Raw genomic sequence first — 22,555 nt, 5'->3', positions numbered from 1 at the left:
TACGTTTCATACATCTTCGACGTCTTGGCTCGATGTCGAAAAGCTGACGATGCTATGTCTGAATCAGATAAAGTGTCCCATGTTCTAAAAGGCATCGCCGACAACGCTTTCAATTTGCTTATTTTCGGCAACGTCTCGACAATCGACGCCATTATTAAAGAATGCCGTCATCTTGACCAAGCCAAGAGCCGCCGTATCAAGCACCACATCATGCGGCAACCCAACACCACTGCTACGCCGACATGTGAGGGTCGACCGTGTCAGGCCACCACCTGTGACAACATCACCCGTATTGTTCGCCGCAAGCTCGAGGCCGCCTGTTCGCCAGTTTTCTCCGCGACGCCTCCCAATCCGCCAGCAACCACGATTGCCATGATTCAGGCTGTAGTCAGGCAGGAATTTGAGAAAATTGGTTTGAACTCCGTGTGTTCTACACGGAGATCTACACCCAGCGATCCCCAGTTCTCTACCGGCCCCCCTCGACCGCGACAGCCCTTTTCTACCACATCTCGCCGCAACACGTCCGAATGGCGTATCCCCGATGACAGACCAATCTGCTTCCACTGCTGTCGCATCGGCCACGTCGCTCGTCACTGCCGCAACCGATGGCCACCGCCTCCTCGCACATACGCCGCCAGTTATTCCCGCACCTTTGGACCTTCTGTTCCCTATGCCACCCGCCATGAACCCACTGCCGCTGCTGCCCCTGCTCCGAACCTCTGCTACAGCCGCTCGCCCTCACCACGACGCCGTCATTCTCGTTCGCCCCAACCCCGCCGCTTCTCTTCGCCGCCTATCGCCTCCCGGACCCAGCCGGAAAACTAGGCACTGCAGCTTCTGGAGGTGAAGCTGCGTTGTCGACACTGCCCTCAAATCCTCTGCTCACGTTAAACACGAACCACAACCTTCTTGACGTTGACGGCTATCCTGTCACGGCACTCATCGATACAGGGGCACATCTTTCTATTATGAGTGCTGCCTTCCGACGACGACTGAACAAGCTCCTCACACCAGCGTCGGCACGCGTCGTCCGCGTTGCGGATGCCGGTACTGTGCCTATCATCGGCATGTGTACGGCACGTGTTAGCATCGCCGGCCACCACACTCCTGTCCCCTTCACCGTGATTGCTCATTGCCCCCACGACCTCATTCTCGGCCTCGATTTTCTCTCCGCGCATTCCGCTCTTATTGTCTGCTCTTCCAGTACCCTTCGCCTTGAGTTGCCGATTCTCGCAGAACCTTCTGACGCACCCCAGTGCCGCCTACGCCCCACCGGCTTTATTCATCATCATCATCATCATCTGCATGGTTACGCCCACTGCAGGGCAAAGGCCTCTCCCATAGTTCTCCAACTACCCCGGTCATGTACTAATTGTGACCATGTTGTACCTGCAAACTTCTTAATCTCATCCGCCCACCCTAATTTTCTGCCGTCCCCTGCTACGCTTCTCTTCCCTTGAAATCCAGTCCGTATCCCTTAATGACCATCGGTTATCTTCCCTCCTCATTACATGTCCGGCCCATGCCCATTTCTTATCCCTTAACATTACACCCATAATTCTTCTTCCCATAGGTCATTGCGTCGTCCTCAATTTAAGTAGAACCCTTTTCGTAAGCTTCCAGGTATCTGCCCGGTAGGTGAGTACTGGTAAGACGCAGCTATTATACACTTTTCTCTTGAGGGATAATGGCAACCTTCTGTTCATGGTCTGAGAATGCCTGCCAAACGCGTCCCAGCCCATTCTTATTCTTCTGATTATTTCAGCCTCATGATCCGGATCCGCGGTCACTACCTGTCCTAAGTAAAGTATTCCCTTACCACTTCCAGTGCCTCGCTACCTATCGTAAACTGCTGTTCTCTTCCGAGACTGTTAAACATTAGTTTTCTGCAAGGTTAATCTTTAGACCCACCTTTCTGCTTTGCATCTCCAGGTCAGTCAGCATGCATTGCAATTGGTCCCCTGAGTTACTAAGCAAGGAAATATCATCAGCGAATCGCAAGTAACTAAGGTATTCTCCATTAACTCTTATCCGCAATTCTTCCCAATCCAGGTCGCTGAATACCTCCTGTAAACACACTTCGAATAGCATTGGAGAGATCGTATCTCCCGGCCTGACGCATTTCTTTATTGGGATTTAGTTGCTTTTTTTATGAAGGACTACGGTGGCTGTGGTGCCGCTATATATATATATATATATATATATATATATATATATATATATTGGCACGTGTACTTGTTTATATTTTTTTTCGGGTGGCCGCTTTTCAATCTCTAACATACGTTATTGATTTTATTGATGGTTCTTTCTGCTGTCGGTTAATTGTCGCCGAAGCTTGTGTAATCTGATGGCATTTGGGACGCGAAATGTGTAGCACTTTCTTGAAGACACGCGGGCACCAGAGATTATACCGGAACCTTCGATGGCTCTTGTATAAAAGCCGATGCCCTTGACCGGCAGATCAGATTTCGACGGTCGCCGACTGGGTTCGCCGCTATCCTTGTGCTTTAAGTGTAGCCTGTTTTTTGTAGGCACAGGTTCGCCCAATAACAGGTGGTTTCTTCATTCACAGTATTGCTACTGTGGTCTTTACCGTCAGAAAAACGTGAATACGTATATATATATATATATATATATACACTCCTTGTTGCGTAAGTCAGAAGAGGACAATTTGACGTGCAAAGGTGGAATCTGTCTCGACGGCCATCTTGCCGAGTTGGGTGCATTGTGCATATATGGGCCCACAGTTCAAAGGCAGATTATCAACTATTCGTCATAATAGTCTCTAATGTGGCTTTGAACTGTGCGTTCAACTATGTTGGTCAGAGCGGACGATCCCTTAATGACAGGCTACGGGAGCATCGCTACAATGTGATAGAAATGAGAGGAGGTTTTTGGATGCCCACTGTAGAAATTGTACGCGTAATGAAGCAGACGTCACAAATACGGTCACGTGTAAAGAGGTTATAGTACATGCTCAATTGTCAGCAAATATCGGAATCAGTCAACCCGAGAAATCATCGAAGCCGAATTCATTGACAGGTGTGGTGACACCTGTGTGTCCATCGCCCTTTCCAGCGAGGAGCTCCTCCTTCCTGCGCAGAGATGGGAATTTTCTGCCGGTGGCGCGCACGTGACGTGTGCTAGCCACGTGGTCACTTTCTTGAAAATAAAACCGCGTTGTCAGTCTGCGCTCGTGTGTCTCAGCCTCGCATTGTGCGCAAAAATCTCAAGTCCTACCAGCATGCCCAAACAGTCACCTTAGTAAAGTAAATAATTTACCTAGACGTTTCACGTTTTTAAATGCCCGTGCAGGTAACTAATAAACAGTGAATTTAGCAATAAGGTGTAGCGGGCTTTCATTTATCTATCGTTAGGCAATGCCCACTGGGGATTTTAGTCGTGTGGGCAATAGAATGCACCACTAGACGTACCAATCTTAAATCTGAGGAGCGCAGTGCGCACAATACGTGCCCGCACCTCGAGGGCCGACGCACCGTTCGTGGCAGCGCCGTGACGTCGCTCACACCTCATTTCGGGAAACATTCCAGGCAACATTTGTTATTTGTGTAATCTGTTGCTTCAATAGACGAATGAAAATTTAGAGAAGTAATGAAAAAAATTTGGAGGGCGCCTTTGAGAGTGGAATGCGATAGCATTCGAAGATCCCTGACATTCATTTTCTTACATTCTTTCACAATAATTTAGTCGGGTCACACTCACGTGATCACAAGCAAGGCGTCGGAAAGTCCGAGCTTTTTGTATAAATACAAATCTGATATTTTACTGTTGAGTGTTATGTTTTTTATTAATCCAAAAATTTGGCCTTTGAGAGTAGAAGGCGATAGCATTCAAAGATCCCTGACACGCTTCCCGGCAACTGGACCATATGCAGCCCTAATGTTTACCTGGAAACGCTGGGCTCGAACGCTATGCACCAAGGCGGGCTTTGTGGCGTGGGCCGCGATGCGGCGAGCGCCAGCTGCAGCTATTGCAAGGAACAGTCGGTCAGTGAATTGTGGAAACGCTGGGAAAGGGGCTTCTTTGAGTTTTCGCGTAACAGAATTTCGTTTTGTCGTATGGTCTAATTACAGTCCGAAAGCTATCATGTATGTAGGTTGTGTGCATGCCGTAGTTTACGATCTTTCCACGTATTTTACCTTGAGAAATTCAATTAGTAAAGTAAATTCCTTGCGTCCCATGGATGACCTGGGCATGGGTGGTTAGAAAATCTTTCTGCCGAAACCATGTTAGACGCCTGACGCTGGACACCAACGCGGGACGCCGGATTTTCGGCGACACGGGCTCCTTAACGCTATCGCGTTAAAAACCGAATGTGTGCGTGTTTTTGTTTTACTTCGCACCGCAACAAGAGAGATCAACTTCCGTTTCGTCTGCTTGTTCCTACGTCGTGCAGTCGCACGCGCAGACAACGAAACTGTCATTTTCTACTGTGTTCCAGCGCGGGCTCTGTGATCCGCTTGTGTCTGCCTCTGTGTTCGTGTAACACTTACGCCACTGGTCAGGTGTTCTCGTGCACAGCGCGCAAAATCATGCGCTGCGCTATGCGAGACGAACGCAACAGCTCGCGCGCGACGCCATCAGCCGAACTGCGCAGCGAGAGAAGCGACAAAAGTAGGCGAGGCCCATGACGTACGCGCAATCCTCGAGCTGCCAGAACGCAGGGAAGAAATTTCGCTTAAAGGCTGTTTCACATGCTGCGACTGCAACGACGAAAATCGGTGCTGTCGCACGCGTCGCAATGCGATTTTTAGAGGGCTCATTTCAGATGATTGCGATTTCAACAATGCGACTGGTGCGACGCCCAGGGTTGCTTACTGCCAGGTTTCATAGCACACGCTGCATAATTCTTTTATTGTAATGAATAAAATGTTTAGACTATAATATTATTGACTTCTCTTGATTAGAAGCAAATAATTTGTGCGTGTACTTATTTAAATACGTTAGTTAAGATTTCTCTTGGAGTGCGCGACGGCGGTTTCTGTAGTTCAGTGCGACATCGCGCACGTAAACAGCTGTTCGCAGGTGGTTCAGCGGCTCTTTATTCTATGGTTCAACACTGTGTGTTGTCTTATCTACCTTCTATGACCGTTTCGTTCTGCCTGCGCTACAACAATCTACAAGATGACCTATCGACAAGTTCATATAGCTACCCTCACCGCATATGCAGTATTCGGAATTCGGCTGCCACGAAGTTGTCGTGTCAGCCCAACAAGATCCTCGCGCTACCCGTGCTCGGCGTCCTTTTGTAGAAACCTGTACGTTGTAACATAGCATTCTGTCTCTCGCTGGTAGTATACTCGGAACTTCTAACAAGAAGACCATATCAATACACGCTATTCATAATGCAGGATCGTAGGCCCACGGCAGGCGCACTTGCCGTAGAATTTTTCAGCTTTCTGCTCAGCCTCGCACGCCTCTCACGGTTAGCCTGTTTTGTGGAAATAAATATTATTATTATAATATTAATGTTATTAGATATTATAGTTTCTTCACAGTAATTTATAGCAATCATCCAGATTACTTAAGCTAGTCACGCATTTAACCTGTATTATATCAACATTGTTACAACATGCTTATGGGAGTCATTTCAAACTAGATTGCTCAGCAAGAGAAAGTACAAATGCAAGTCTCAATGTTTATTCCAATTTGGTATACCCAACCAGATTATATTGGCAGAAGTTTATGCCTGCTAGCATTTCCTGCAGTTCAATGTTCAGAGCTGGAAAAACTGATTCCTTTTCTTGCTGTCGAAAGGCTGCTTCAATGTCGATAGCAAGCTATAATTATTCATTTCGAAAGTGTTAAGCAATAACTATATGTCTAAGCTTATCAATGCGTTTTTGTTCCACGAACACAATTAAGTTTTCTCTCTCCCTCTCATTGACAGCCATGGAATGAAACCGTTCACTTTCATAAGTATCAGGATGCAAACATTTGGAGTTTGTCCTAAGCATTTGTCTGCATCCTCTACTGTGCATGTTTGTATCAAGTTCTGGTGTACAATCGCAGTTATCTACACATATTGTTATATTGCAACAAACAAATTTATTTAACTTTGTTTTCAAGTCTACTATGTGGCCATGCAGTAACGACTACATTAATAAGCAAAAAAAAAACTGCAGATTCAGTGTACGTGTTGAAATCTATGCGAAGTGAAGTTTTTGTCAAGTGGTCAATTAAATCTGTTAAAGTAACTGCGATATATACAATTTGTCTTATTTTCAACAATCCAACATGTGATCTTTTGCAAGGTTTGCTTATGCACCGCATAGGTCACAACCTTAATGTCATGTAATCTTTATGCATTACACTGTTCACAAAACGTACCGAAACGCAAATGGCAGTTAATGTAGATGCACGCTGCGAGACATCAACACAGTGACGTTTGTTGAGCAAGGAATGGTGCGAGGTGTATGCAGATGAATGAATGACGTGCTTATGTACTTATTTATTTACATACCTCGCAGGCTGCAAGGTTGGAGTATTATGCAAGAGGGAATAAAAAAGTTGTTACAAAAGGAAGAAGGGCACAACATTAAGAAAGAAACCAGCAAAAAAAGCAGTACCAATACATTGCACCAACTAGCCCAACGTGTTTTACTGGCACAACATTATACAATACTTAACAAACAATAACAGAAAAAGTTACTGCCCATGCACCCTGTACAGACGGTAAACCAGCGAAGCTGTAATGTGCGGCCCCGGTGTTTATCACTGGGTTAATTCCAATGATTTATTCACGTCTTTCTATATTATTGGTTATGTCTATGTTTCTTAATGAGGTTATGCACATGTTTGGCTTGGGTTTATCACATTGTTTATTTGGAATGCCACACATCGCACTTTGCAAGATCACCATCATGGAAAGTGCAATCAGTGGTTCATTGTGTTAATCCAGCGGGTCCATCAAAGTCTTTCTGAATTATGTTACGCACTTGTGTTTTGTAATGCGTTAATCATAATGTTTATGACTCGTTTATGCACTGTGGTTACCAAGTGACACACCGGGGCTGCACATTTCATTTAATTAAATACAGGGACACATTTTTGAACCTATTGGGAAGTCGGAGAGAGACTGCTGCATGCACGCTCTGCTGCTAGAGAGAAACGACTTCACTATCGGTCTAGTGAATGGCCCACCACACCTTTGCTGCGAGATAATAATGACATCATGATCTTGTCTTAACCCCGACCCCCTCTGTGTCCCTTCCCTGCAATAATACGTAGATAAATGTATGTTTGAAATGCATAAGCATTTCTATGTCTACCCAACAAGAAATTTCTCCGTCCATCATGCAAGACGAATGCAATGGCTCACACCCCCTTAAACAATGGCTCACCCCCCCATGCTAGAGTTTTTGTGAACGGACCACGAGTGTTTTGCCTAGGCATATACAGCTTCATTGTAAAAAGAATGAACACCTTTCTGCTAGAGACTAGGACAATCATGAAGTGTATTAACAAATGAAAGTTTATTGAACATGCCGAGTAAATGCTGGTCGACAAGCAATAAATCAAATTTACACAAAAAGCAGAAGCAAGATCTGATGTGTGTCCATACAGATCCCAACAAGAAACGCATCCATCTCTGAAAGTGTAACAGAGGCCATGCTGACACAAGATTCTCCCAGTGTCTTTGCATCTACAGCTTCCATAATTTCTCTAGGCAGCCGATCTCCACAGAATGCTAGCTTCCTCTACAATGCACTCTCCACATCTGAGCGTACATGTAGAGGAAGAAGCTAGCATTCTGTGCAGATCGGCTGCCTAGAGAAATTACGGAAGCTGTAGATCTAAAAAATGCTGGGTTAATCTTGTCAGCACGGCCTCCGTTAGAAATGGTTGCATTTCCTGTCAGGAAACGCACATGAATTTTTGCTTCTCCTTTTTGTGTATGCTCAGTCTATTGCTTGTCAACAAGCATTTACTCGGTGTGTACATTAAACTTTTGGTAGTTAGATCATCTCGGTTCTCTTGTTCGTCCTATGTGTTCTCTGGTGCCATTTGCAGCCAGGCTATTCATTTTTTTAGACTGCAACAAGTCACTTTAATAGCCCTTATGATGCTTCTGTGTACCTTATAAAATCTTTTATTTGGCTAATGTAGCAAGAATGTATAGTATATAAAGGTTACCAGAAAGTAGTACAGCAATAAAACCTGATAAAGACTAGTGCTTGATGAAACCAAACATAAAAGCAGGAAAGGGAGAAAATATATATATATATATATATACAAGTCCAGGAAAAAAACATTGTGATCACCAAGTGTGCATGTGGCTGCCTTCCAGGACACTCATTTTTTTCCCAATGGCATGGAACTGGAAGAATGTGCTTGCATAAGCAAGCTGTCAGTCTGTCTATTGGAATAACAACAGTGTTTCTTGAAAGGTGCTGGCATGCAGGATTGGCAATTGTAATGATTTTTTTCTGCACTTGGAATTTTTCTGTATGTTCTTTCTGTAGCATTTTTATTTCTGTTTGGCTGCATCAAGCACCAATTTTTATCTATCATTCAAAGATGTCTTTCTTTTTCTGGGGAAAACTCGGGGAAGGTGGGAGATGGAAATTCAAGACGATGAGCAACACGAGAACAAGGTGAAAGTAGGAGCCAACGCTTCCACAAGTGCACCTTGAAGAAGACAAGTCCACTTGTCGAAACGTTGGCTCCTGCTTTCACCTTGTTCTCGTTTTGCTCATCATCCTTCTTTTTTTCTGGTAATTTGTATAACTCGCCACATTTTTACAAATGAACCTCAGTTGAAAGTTAGTCCCCATCCATATCTAGTGCCATCCTGTTGATACTGCTTCATGCTATGCACTCCTGCAACATTTGTGTGTGTGTGTGTGTGTGTGTGTGTGTGTGTGTGTGTGTGTGTGTGCGCGCGCGCACACGCGTGGATTTGGATGTGAAATCGGGCCCTTGGGCAGAGGTATCATTCTTCTCCTGTGCAGCCTCGTGAATTCATTAACTAAATTGCAACAGAAATACGATAGACAAGAACGAAGTGAACACACAGAGCACTTCGTTCTTGTCTGTTGTCTATCTGTTGCACTTCAGTTAATAACGAATACACACAACCTCATCTAGTTTTCAGTTATTATGTCCGGCTTATAGGCCCGCTTGTGTCTTGGAATATCTGCATGGCTATGTATCCTGTAATTTAATTTCTGGCCATGTGCTCACAAGTCGCGCGTCAATCTCCTGATTTTCCTGACAATCTTGTGTGATGTGCAGGCCCAGACAGTTTCTGGTGAATCCAAGCAGGGTGTTGTGCAGGGTGTAATCTCCACTACAAGTGCTGCTTTGATTGCTTTCAGTTCAGCTTTTCTAGGTGTAGGATGACCTGGAATGGTACTCACTCATATGGGGTTTAGTTTTATGTAGTGTCATACTACTGTTACACTGCTATTGCCAGATCAGTGTACTATAAGTGCCTTATGTTTGCTTGCATCTTCATGATTAGCAACCTCATCTGTGTGTTTGGCAGTTGCATATAGTATCCTGGTCTAATTGTTTGCCCCCATATTTCACGGTATGGGCCTGTTGTGTTTCAAGTTCAGGTACTCCTGAGGTTGTGTTTCTATAGGGAGGGGTAGTCGTCTTTGCATCTCATATGCTAGCTGGCATAGTATCTTGGGACGAGGTTTCTGAGCTCTTGAGACAAAGAATTTGTGCTGCAGGCTGCAACTCTACTCTGTCTAGGTGCTTGCTTGTTTGCTCTTTCTCATAGCGATCTTCAAGCATGGTAAAGTTGGAAAGACCTGTTATTACTACCCGATGCCTGTATTCGATGAGTTGTCTTCTTTGTGTGCTGGTGGTAATTCATACCGTACCATACCTTGGACACAAGCACAGCATCTGCGATTTTCCATAGTATCCACTCGTCCACCTCCATGATTTCGAGATTATTCTTTCACCAGGTGTGGAAGTTGCGTCCAGGCATTGCATAATTGTTTCACCCACGTGCTGGCTCTGTTGTCATGGGCTTGCACTACCTGAGGATTTGTGGATGCTGACTTGCGGGCATATTTGTTCAGCTATGTGGATCACTATGTGCAATCTAGGGTAGTGCTTGATTCTAGTCTTTCTTTTTTTTTCCGACGTCGATATGAGCTGGCTTATCAGAAAGCGAGAGGCCAGATTGGCCAAGAAAGTCTGCAGTGTTGTCGAGGGCTTGTTGCATCATTCTTGATTTCTGTATAAGATAGCTTTCCCACAGACTGTAATAAACCATAGGCTATAGTGTTTCTTCAAGTATGCGTGTGTTGTTGGTGTGGGTGGGCCAAATGTACCTCCAACTCTCACCTGGAATTTTCTGTCTTTCAGAAAGTTACTGTGTAAGTGCTCTACCAGAAATGTTTTTGCTCATCGTTCCTCTTATTAGAGTAGCATGAGGTACTGCTGTTAAAAGGCTCTTCACTCTCTTCATTCTTTCATAAGCGGTATTACACAATGTCCTGCAATAAAGTTCCTGCTGCTTATGGCCCACTCATATCTGCCAGAAGGGACAACTCTTGAAAAAGGTTTTCTTTGTGCTATGTGTGCGACGTAGTATGAGCATTCATGCCTTGACATTTATACATCTGTAGATCCAGCTTCCTGACAGAGTACTTGCTATACCTGATCATGCTTATTTGTGCAGTGCTGTTGAACAATACACATTGATGCAATGAATATTTACACGCTCAAATTAGCACGAAAGATGGTTGTTTTACAATTCTGCCATTTGCTTTCTATTGGTGTTAGATTTTGCATAAGCATGCCCCCCTATGCTATAGTATTTTGAAGTTTAAGGGTTCAATAAAAGGTGATGAACTAAATCTAAGTGCAAGAGCTTTTTTTTTTACCTATGACTCCCATCGAAATGCAACTTCCATGGCTGGCAAATCAACCCCTCACCTTGTGTTAGCAGCAGAATGCTATAGCCACAGTGGCATGTGAAAACAGTGAGGAACAATATTTTTGTCTATAGATTTTTTTTTCTTGCCTGTATGTAAGTAAAATTTGGAATAAGTTTGTCATTGCAAAAAAGCCCAGTTTGTGGTCCTTTATTGAATAAACCACATATTGTGTATAGTTGAAATGCAGAAATTTGTTCTAAAATCCTCGGGTGATAAATGTTATTGCAAGTAGCATGGCATTTCATTACTTATAAAGATAGTAATCGCAGCGGATATCGTTATATGGGTTTACACACTAATATATGTGATCACAAACTTATTAGAAACTTACTAGAAACATGTACGGCATGAATGTTTCTGCACACTTGATCAGCTGTGAACGTGCAAGGACTGCTTGTACTGGCTGACTTCACTGCACAGTTTTGATTTACTTTTCTTCAGCGTGTCGTTTTATACTGTTTTATCCCCACAAGAACAGGCCGTTTGCCTGCTTTTCGCAATGTTGCACGAGTTCTACATTATTGTGCAGGAGGGTACGTTGTCACTGTGCCACTATAGCAAGCAATTTACTTAATCTACTAGCTCTAGAGTTAATTACCTTTCAAAGCAAGTGTTAATACAGATGCAGTAAGGATACTAAGTCCGCAATATAGTCAATGTTTATTGGTTTCTGCGCAAGAAAAAAAATTTCTCCAGAGAAGAGAACTTAACGTGCATGTAATATTTTATTCAAGCCACGGATTTAATGCTATCGTAGCAAATTCCTTACGATAGCCTACACTTTTGCTCTGTCAAATTTATTAAGAGGTAAGATAAGCTTTCAAGATGCATCGGGTAATTGACGCTTGAAAACCGACAAGAAAAGGCAACTGAACGGTACCGCGTTCAGCGCAACGTTGAAACTTCGGGTACTTTGCTGTCTTGTCATTTGCCCTTGCCGAGTTTGAAATAATTCAAGCTGCTCCGTAAGCGCGATTTTTGCATGCTACTCAAAAGAAAATTGTGACGACCTCGTCGTCTGCTGGGGATCGAACACCTCGTAGCACTGACAACTCGCAAAGGCGTACGAAGCAAACGTGAAAATGTACTTTAGTTGCTGCGTAACGTGTCAACAAACGTACATAAATGGGAGAATCGAATATGGAGTACAAGTTTTTTATTCTCCCTTCGCGTACGTACGGAATTCGACGATCCACGTCTCCGCGCATTGCACTTGTCGTGCGAGACGCCATTTTCCAAAACAAACCGGCGAAATAGCTCCGTTGACAGCTCTCCGCGCAATTTCGACGGAAAATCGCAGCGATCGGTGCGACGGTGCGACTGTGCGACCAACCGGTTAGTCGCAGCCGAAAATCGGGGGGTCGGCACTGCGAGTGCGATTTTCATCGCAAACGACGGAAATCGCACTTCCGGTGCGACGAAAATCGCATCATGTGAAACAGGCTTATGATGGTGCAAGTGGAGAGAGTGTCGGCGTGGCAGTGGAGCTCGCCTCCTACAATCATGGGTTAGCGGCAATGAGATATTTCTATCTCGGCTATTAATGAACCAATTTGAAGAATTCTTGCGGCAGAACGAGCTTGCAGAACCTGCTAACTTGCATAACTTGCCAACTTACGTGCCCCCCCCCCCCCCCCTAGAGGACACGTAACAACTTCCAACGTCTAACCGATATTTGCTATGTCGCCTGGTGAGGGGCCCTTTAAAATGCAAAGAATGCTGCTGCCGAAGCAAATAAATACTAAAATTTTATAAGAAATACGAAAAGTTCACTGAATTGTCAAGACGCACACAGATTATTAAAAAAAATTACCTGATTTTGTTCTGCAGGGATGCTTCTCTACATTCACATCGAGAAATTAGTTGCATCATATAGAAACGGAAATGCTCATGATCTTTATGTGTGAAGGTAATATCGGTGGAAAGCTCAGCTGCCGTTTTAGTCGGGGCCCTGCTGCCGCGGTTCCAAAATGTAAAGCTCTGAAAAAATCGCGTGACAACTATATACTTGCATTCTGTTCAGTCTAAACAGGAAGCAAATTAAGAATCGCTAAATATCATGGCGTCAAAACGAGAATCATAAACAAGCTCTAGAATGCCGGCGTTTTACCTTAAAATGGTAAAAATTAGAATATATTAAATACAGGCTAAAATGACAACAAAGAAAAAGAACGAGTTCACGAGTCTAGTTTCGAAACAAACGAGTCAACACTTGGTTCAAGAACTTCATGATTAGTTGGACTGCTCCACACGTTAACAGCTCTCGGATAGAAGGAGAACTTGATGCAATTACCGCGTGTACGAAAAGTTGCTGTTAAAGTTTACCTTTGTCTGGTGGCGCATCTGATGACAAAGAGATTACTTTTGACGTATCAGTGCTGTAGTGCCCATTAATTAGCTGGTAAACAAAGTAAAACGAACATCGATTCCTCTGGGACAGGGAATCGCTGTCCCAGAGCCCCTGTCAAAATAGCTGCTATAGAAGAGCGCTCAAAACTGTTATACGTAAAAGAGGCAGCCTCTTTTGTACTTTCTCCATTTTGGACAGTACAATCAGTTTTAGTGAAATAGCCAGAGATAACAGAAGGATGGCCTACTTGTGGTAAGACCACAGTTTCGTTGGCTAGCAACCGAAGAGCAGGGGGTTGATAAGACTCTTGTGAGAAAGAGCAGCTACTGACTTGGGGGTTAGCTTTAATGCTGTCAATGTGCTATAACAATTGTTATTGGTCCAATGTCATTTAAAGTGTGTTGCTTCAGCAAGAAGCGGATTATTTGCACAATAGGTAAATTTTAAAGGTTTTAGTTTGAGTATAGTACTTATACAAAGAATTTCAGATTGAGTTTCATTTCCTAGAGTTTACACCATCTAATAATCCCTTGGAAGTCTTGATGCAGGTGGTGTGGTCGGGAGCACTTTCTCTCTCCGAGAAAATACCACAATCAATAGCGTGCAATCTAATTTTAAATGAAATATACGTTAATTTGCCATTAATGAATGTGAGAACTAAAAACGGCCCAATCATGGATGCCTGTGGTATGCCAGAGTCTACCGAAAACCTTTCCGAAGAGTGGTCGCTGTAAACAAAACATCGCTGCCGGTTTCTCAGCTAGAGTGGTAACCCAACCAGGTTGTCAATTGTGTACTTTCGAGGACTTCATTTATTTACAAAGTACCGTTTGCTGTGAAACCTTATTGAATGGTTTCCTGAAATCTGTAAAATATTGCGCCAATTTGGTTATCATTAGTAATTTCTTCTGCGAAATCGTAAACAGCTTCAATTAGCTGAGTAGATGTACAGTAACCTTTTCTGGACCCGTGTTGGTATCTTACTGATATATTTACGTGATTACGTGTGACGACAGCTGAAATTTTGCTTTTACGTTCAGATTAAAATAAGCCGCCAGACAGTGGATTGAAAACTTTGACGCTAAACAGACAAGAAATTCGCTGAATTTAGCTATAACAATCGCTAAAATTGCTGCCCTGATTACAGACCGCTAAATTATAAAAAAGTGAAAGCCAGTTCCACGTTTGTGAAATCTGAGGAAACAGCGGTTCCCCTGTGTTTCCCTTGTGATTTTTGTGTGTATCTGTTCTTTTCTTCTGATTAGCTGTTCCTGTGTGTTCTGGTGATTAGCTGTTTCTTTCTGTTCTTTTTGTGTGATCATCTGTTGTTTTGTTATGATTATCTACTCTGTTATTGAATAATTGGTTTCGTATCATTATCCTCTCAATTCATCGCTAATGTTTATTGCTCCGATCTCGTCACTTATCCTCTCTATCGTTGCCTTAAGCTAGGACCTGCGCTTCATGTTCCTTATAGGGAAACACAGGAAAGCCACATCTCTGCGTTGAGCCTCCGCTTCTTTCATCTGACTCTCGGGGATCGCTTGCCTCCACAGGCGTTTCGCTGCTGTTGCGCGATTATTCGCTCTTCCACGCGCGCTGACGTTCGAGACGTCCGCTGTTTCCGGAGCGGCTGCAGCTGACCGGCGAACGCACTCGGACTCGTCCATGGCGCGAATGCACGTAAGACAGGCTCTCCCCCTTCACCTGGCGCTCTGTAGCTCAATGCTCTCGCAGGGAGCAGAGTTGCGGTCCGCTTTATGTTCCAGCTCTGCAGTGAAGCCACTTCTCGCGCGCGCAGGAAGCAAATACCGCGCGCTGTTTCATTTGCTTTTTTATCTTCTGGTTGCGAGCTACATGCGGCAAATGTTCGCGAGCGCTGACCTAGATGGCACTTTGTAATGCAGGCTACGCTCCAAGTATTGGCGTAGCCTGAGGGAGTGTAGGGTGCCAACCCCCCGAAATTTTTAGTTTGTATGTACATATACGCATGCACGCACATATACAAACACACGCACGAACGTAGTTACAAGGGGTAGGAACCCCTCGATCCCCCGCAATAAAATCCTGACTACGACCGTGGCTTGAAGAGCTCAAAAGTTCGAGTCCAAACGCTCATTACGTTGCAACAAAAATCGCTGCAGTGTTTTTCAGTATGCATATGAAGTTTTCCTACCGAGGTCGGAAGGCAAGAAATGTTTTAAATGGTGCTAAAGAAAACTTCGCACACGTATGGTGGACAATTATGTGAGCGCATTTTGACTGCCGAAACGAGACGGATAATGATCGTCGCCAAGAGACCTATTGTGCCTGCAATTATGTCAGTGACCGTGACCGTCATACATAACTAACCGTGGTTCACAGCAGCTGCACGTTTTCGATATATGCGGTGCAGACACGTAGATTTTAACGCATTTCAAGTGTTCACACGCGCACATCTTATGCGAAGCTTATTTTTACGATTCACTCATACCGCAAACTAAACTGCTGCTTCGTGGCAGCAAATCTGCAAGTGCAAAAAGATTCATGATGCATGAGCTTCTAGATCAAATTCATTTCGTGCAAGGGAATGGATGAGCAATGGCTGGTGGCAGCAGGGGATGAGTGCTGGTTATTGGAGCCTTGGGGGGGCAGAATTCAAAGCCACTTGAAAGGCAACAAGCTATTAAGAGTAACAAGAGGTTATTTTTATTGCGCTAATCACATAAGATGGCAAACTTGCAAATTAATTATTCACACATTGCAGACTCTAATATGACAACACAGTTTTCTTTATCTCTTTATACTGCTCAGGTTAATTTACTGTAACACAGCGCTTATTAAACATACAGGCAGAATTTTACATTCCTCATATCGACTAAGGCCAATTCAGCCAGCAAGACATTGCGGGCGGTTAATGCTGAAGCTGTCACAGCTGCCTCATAAGCGGGAGCGCGCGACGTTTTCGCTTACTACAGAAAAATGAATACTAGCACTTCAATCAACGTTACATGAAAATTACAACGCCGACAATAAATAAAACAAAAATACAGAGGGGAGAAACACCAGGGTGCAACGAGTAAATTGTATCTGCTAGTAGTTACTTTGTTTTGAACACACTGTTCGAGACCCGCATTGTCAGAACAATCGTTCACATGGAATGGGGCGAGTTGGTCGGTCAACATTCTTGGCGTTTACGTATATGCAGCGCGGCACGGAGTTCATGCATTGTCCCACGTCTGTGTCGCGCTGCACATATACGCCAAAAAACGTATAAGTGAACAACCTCTCATGCCAGGCGTACGGGTCTCAGCGTTAAAAGGAGTGTTACGCGGGATAAATGTTGCCTTAGTATAAACAAGGCACCTCGCACATCCTGGTCCCTTTCGAAGCCGGCCAGTTTGGGCCCATAGGCAGTAGCCTTCCGTGTGGCTTGAGCAGTTTGTGTGCGCTGCACCCCGTCATACTGGAATACAAGTGTCAACATGATGCGCCTCGTATCACTTCACCAAAGTCCTTGACTTAATATCGTCGAATATCGTACCTGCGACCCGCAAGCGATGAATGCAACTCACGCTCGACGGTCCGCTGATTCCAATGTCGATGGCGCTGACCGAAACGAGGATTCGGCGTCGCGCCGTAAATTTGGCTTCGACGCAGTTGTACATTTGACGTCATTTTGCACCACGTGATAGCGCTCGGCGAATAGCGGTGCGAGCGGTGCCGGAAAAGTTATGCGCAACTGTGCTCTCTGCGGGAGCATACACAGGAACACTAGGCTCGCTCAGAGCAGCGCAACCCCTCGCGGACGCAAAAGGCGTAGCGCATCAGAAACAGGACAAAACCAACAAGCCCAACGTGCAACTTTAGTCAATCCTCGCGGACGGATGGATGGATGGATGGATATTATGAGCGTCCCCTTTGGAACGGGGCGGTGGGTTGCGCCACCAAGCTCTTGCTACTGTACTGTCTAATATGCTACCTAGGTTAAACAATGAAAAAAGGAAAAAAAAACACTTTGAACTACCACGCCCAAATTTTCTCATCCCCTATTGCGAACTGTGCTTTTTGTACGTCTCCGTCTTTTTGGTGGCGGTCGCTGTGGTGTGGGCGGCATCTGTCGGCCGAGCGGAGAACCTTCTCCTGGCGTGACAGACGCGTGCTGACAACAGCAGCCACGCTCAACGGACATTGCGAACCCCTACACAGCTCCGCTGTTAAGAGCAACGCTGATATTGTGTTTTCAAAGCCAGTTATGTTAGACGGCCCCTACAAACAAGGAATTACGCCAGTGGCGGAAGGTACAACTTGTTTTCGATCACCCGGTGACAGCATCCTCTGCCGGCGTCCAAGGCGCGTCCCGCAGGCGGCTCGCACCGCGAAGCCCTTGACTGCGTCGTCTGCTACAGCGCGTGGCGACGAGGCCCGAAAGACAATCCTCGCTGCCTAACCAAGGAATAAGTAGTAAAAATCATAATTACCTCGGCGCTATTCTGAAAGACAGCTTGGCCTCAGCTATTTTGCTAGATTTTCCAGTGTGCAGCTGACAGCGCACGCTTTCGAAAGTGGAGGGCCTACTTGGCCTACTCTCAAAGTGGGGGCTAAGTGCCCCCCTCCCCGGTCACCTATGGCACTGCTGCATCTGCAGGACCTCGCTAGCGAGTGTTCAGGGGAAGAGATTTGACAACTTCCTGCTCGTATTCAGCATCAGAGATCAAGCGTGATCCAAAGGAATGCTACTTCACTATGCTGACGACCATGTCTGCTACATTATGTATCAATATGTTGCTACATATGTTATGTTGCTACAATAGATGTATCAAAAGCTTTTGACTCCGTCAACCATGAAATTTTACTTTGTAAACTTCATAGCTATGGCTTCCGAGGGCCTTTTCTAACTTTCCTTGAGAATTATTTGCACGGTCGAATTCAAGTAGTAGTTCTCGGAAATATTAAAAGCAAACCTAGACAGTTGAGCGCTGGAGTTCCCCAAGGGTCGATTTTAGCTCCCCTTTCATTCAACTTGTACGTTAATGATCTCAGTCAAGCAATTTTTCGCTGTTGGGTGTTTCAATACGCAGATGACACGCTTTTAGTATCTCGTCATACTAATTACCATCAAGCCGTGGCTGAATTACAAACTGACACTACAAATGTTATCAGTTGGTACCGTAAAAACTTAATTTCTATTAACCAGAATAAAACTAAATTAGTATGTTTTCACGATCCGCTGAAATCTATTCCTGTCATCACTCCACTGTTTCTTCATTCTCCTCTGTGTAACAATTGATCTTGCTCTCCTATTCCATACCTCTCAAGTGTCAATTATCTCGGTGTTCATTTTGATTCTAACATGTCCTGGAACACTCACTTGTCTAACGTTTGTGAAAGGCTGCGCAAAATAGCCTGCCTACTGCATTCTATTAAAGCACTATGTCCAATTTACGTAAGGAAAACAATAGCACATGCATTAGCGTACAGTGTGCTGAGATATGGAATCTGTTCTTTTTATTTCTGTTCAGTGTTTTGGCGCAATAAAGTTGATTCTTTACTAAAATCCATAATTCGGGCGGTGATGTATGGTGTGCACATTACTAACAATTCCAGTCTTTTTTCATGCTCGCACATGCCCTCGTTCAGGCTGTTATTCAAAGAAACGGTAATCCTTTTGTATATATGGAACAATGAGTTCTGCCTCCCGTATGTCCCCACCAGAGCATTACGTACACGGGACCGCTTTACCTTACCAAGAGTACGGACAAGCTATGGCAAACGTGTCCGTGCCTTCTATGTACCTGATGTGTTAAATGACCTGCCAGATAAAGTTTTATCTTCCAGCACACGGAAAGAAGTTAAATCTTATATTTTTGATTTGTATGCGTAATTTGGTTTCTTTCCTTTCTTTCTTTCTTTCTTTCTTTCTTTAGTTTTATTTTTGAGTCTTGTACATAATTGATTTACTGTGCCGCTCCCTGGCTTGCTCCATTCTGCCGAGCGCTGCCCCACAAGCCCATTGTTGGCTTGGGCAGGCTCGTATTTGTATGTCATTTTCGAAATAAATAAATAATTTATATATAATTTATATATTTACGAAACACTACCGGCACCTGATGCGACCGATGCCTCAACCACCGCCGCAACGTCTTACAACACGGTGGTTGCGCAACTGACCAAATACTTGGACTCGCAGTCGAAGTACGAATATTTTCATGCATAGTCAAGTCAGCTATGACATCGTCTCGTCGGGAATACATATCACAGTCATCTTTCATCCGCTCAGCGTTTACAAAATCGGGCTATTCGGATTATTTTCACTGTTCTCGCAATGGCAGCGCCACCAACAACGTCGTGCTGCAAAGTAACTATTTAGTTTTAGTCTAATTGTGTTATTGTGTAAGCAAATTAAAATTCAACTTTCCAGTAATTTCATTGATTGTGAGCTTTTAAGAAATATCAACTTACCAGGTTTGCTGCTAATAAGTTCTGGCTAAGGTTCCTACTAAATATGGTAAATCATCTTCAGCTTTCTGTGAGATCACATTATGGTATCATTTACGTATATCTCAAAAATCCAATGGTACTTTCATTCAAGAATTCAGTAAAAGATTACTTGTTAAATCCTTGATGTTCGTAAGACTTTAATTCTTGTTCTGGATTTCTATCACTTCTATTGTTCGCACTGCAACTAATTTTTGTAATACTTATGTGTAACCTTAAACAAGGATCCCGTTGTAGCCTCGCACATTGGAGTCCTCGTCTGTATATTTAATATGCTGTGGTTAAGATGAAATGTAATATTAATAAATTGATTGATTGATTGATTGATTGATTGATTGATTGATTGATTGAGTGATTGATTGATTGATTGATTGATTGATTGATTGATTGATTGATTGATTGATTGATTGATTGATTGATTGATTGATTGATTGATTGATTGATTGATTGATTGATAACTGCCATGACGTAACCCTCCATGTCGACTCATGCCGAACACCCCATGGAAAGATGAAGCGAACAACAGCTTGGCGCATGGCCAGCACGCAAGGCGACGTGTGTTGCATATACCCGCACTCGTCCTCTCCTGTGGAAGAAGGACGCACTTTCAGAAAGTTTGTCAAATTAAATCATTTCGCGCGGAACCGTCGGGTTGTAGCAGAGTTATGGCAGCAGAGTCATCGACTCTGCTGCCACGATGAAATACCATGGGTGAAGACGCACTCGGCAGCCAGACTAGAAATCCTTCACTTACCTGAGTGTGGCTCCACACAACCATTGCCAATCCTCGGTGAATTCCCTGCGGAGCTGACATATCAAGACCACAGAATCCTGACAACCATCTACTTTGCCAAGAAAGATGAGCGCTCTCAGGGAACACTTGTCAACTTTGAAGCAGCAACTGCACTAGGAGTGTTACATACTGTGCGTTCTCTGTGTGATGCTAACCCCTTGACTAAATATCCATAACTCGATGATGGCATCGGGGAGATCAGAGGAACTCAAGTGTGTCTCACGTCAATCTTAACATGCCTCCCGTGGCACAGAAACCCTGCCGCGTACCATTCCACCTCCAAGCTTTGTTGTTGTCGGACATAACCAGTGGAAGAGGCCACACGATGGGTCCCCAATCGTACCCGTCCTCAGATCCAAGCCAGATACGCACACTCCAAAAATAAAGGGAGCGAAAGGAAGAACCATCAATTTTCTTCGTTTAGGCCGGTGAGTTCCTCCTTCAAACGACGACGTTGGTGATGATTTATTCGCATTTATTCACGCACTTAAAACCCATAATTAAAATAAAAAGTAGCGCCATCTTTTGAAGATTGCCGCCGTCCCTCGACGCTCTTCACTCCCATTGGTCGAACGCCGTCACGTTCTCTCGCGCGCTTTTGTCTTGCTTGTTGTTTGCTTCCGCCGCCATCGCGGTGATAAACATTGCGCGTACGCAGGCGCCACGCTTCGCGTCTCGTTTGTGCTTTTGTAGCGTAGTTCCGCGTTCGCGATGCCGCGTTGCTGTGCCTTCGGGTGCAGCACACGGGAAAGAGACGGCAAGCGACTATTCCGTATGCCATCTGCCAAGCGAGACGCGGCGCGGAGGATGGTCTGGCTTCAAAGAATCAGCCGGGCTGATTTCAAGCTAACGCAACGCCTCTGTGAGGTAAGCGAGCGCGCTGATCACTAATCTCGTATGCTGCCACTTGTGTGCGGCTTCGTTTCGCTCTTCTGCGTGCCGCACGTTCGCGCTGCGTTTCTCTGCAACTTTCGTGCCCGACGTCAATCAAGTCGCCTTCAAACGCAGGTGCTTTTTGCCGACTCAGTCATACATTCCACGGCGTTGTCTTCCATGTCATACATTCCATGGCTCCTATCTCAATACATGTAAAAGGAGAATTCGTTTTTCTCGGCAACCACTAGACGAAATTTGAGTTCTTTTTGTATTCAAAGGAAAAACTTAAACTCTGGTGGCTGTTCGTGTCGTATTTTTGATTCAGGTCGTGAATTTTTATTAAAATGTGGCAGAAATTGAGAATTTTCAGAAAACCGAAGTATCAAGTTTAAAACCCTGTAACTCGGCAATGGAAGATGATATCAAAATTATGTTCATTTCTTCTAATATTACATCTAACGACTTAACAACCTAACGAATTCACGTAAGATACAAATTGACTCATAGAATTTCGTCCGCTTTGAATGATCTAATAGATGCCGTTTACAGAACTCTGATAGCTATTCTTGATGCAGAGCTATTAATTTGTAAACTTCGTGCTGCTGTATTTTTTTCAAACTTCCGAATTTTCGAAAATCTTTTTAACAAAACTCAGACCTTAAACCAAATTCCACTTGCAACTTTCACTAGAATTTAACTTTCTCTCTCAAATGCAACGCATTTCATTAAAATCGGTCCAGGGGTTATCTCAGAAAAACGTTTCTGCGTTTTACATGTATTTGAATGGGCCGCATCGGAGTTGGGCCCTAGCTAAAGCTTCCTCCTTACTTTGTCCGTTGAGCGTAACACCACTCGAAATCCATATCACTGTCAATGCGTCGACCTTTGCGCGAAACTGCCTTATCTTCCCCGGAACCTCGCGTCACTTACTAAATCCACATAAAGTTTATTTTCCTGAACTGACGCCAATACGGGATATAGTCCCGTGTGACCAGGCCATCTATGCTTTCAACTATCGACGTCGCATTCCATGTCCGCCGAAAATCAGTCTGCATGCAGAAATCTTGGGAATATTCGCAATAATTTCCTACGTTTGTTACTTGTCGCAAACAAAAAGACAAATACTTATTATTT

At 44.3% G+C, this 22,555-nt stretch overlaps 1 protein-coding gene across 1 annotated transcript in view; it reads left to right on the top strand.

Moving 5' to 3' along the window:
- Nucleotides 1-22,555, top strand: part of LOC126545889 (protein Skeletor, isoforms B/C-like) — a 341,332-nt gene that overhangs the window by 238,288 nt on the left and 80,489 nt on the right. The window lies entirely within an intron of this gene.

The sequence above is a fragment of the Dermacentor andersoni genome, chromosome 1 (assembly GCF_023375885.2).
Source record: "Dermacentor andersoni chromosome 1, qqDerAnde1_hic_scaffold, whole genome shotgun sequence".
NCBI lineage: Eukaryota > Metazoa > Arthropoda > Arachnida > Ixodida > Ixodidae > Dermacentor > Dermacentor andersoni.
This window is presented reverse-complemented; position numbering and strand designations above follow the sequence as displayed.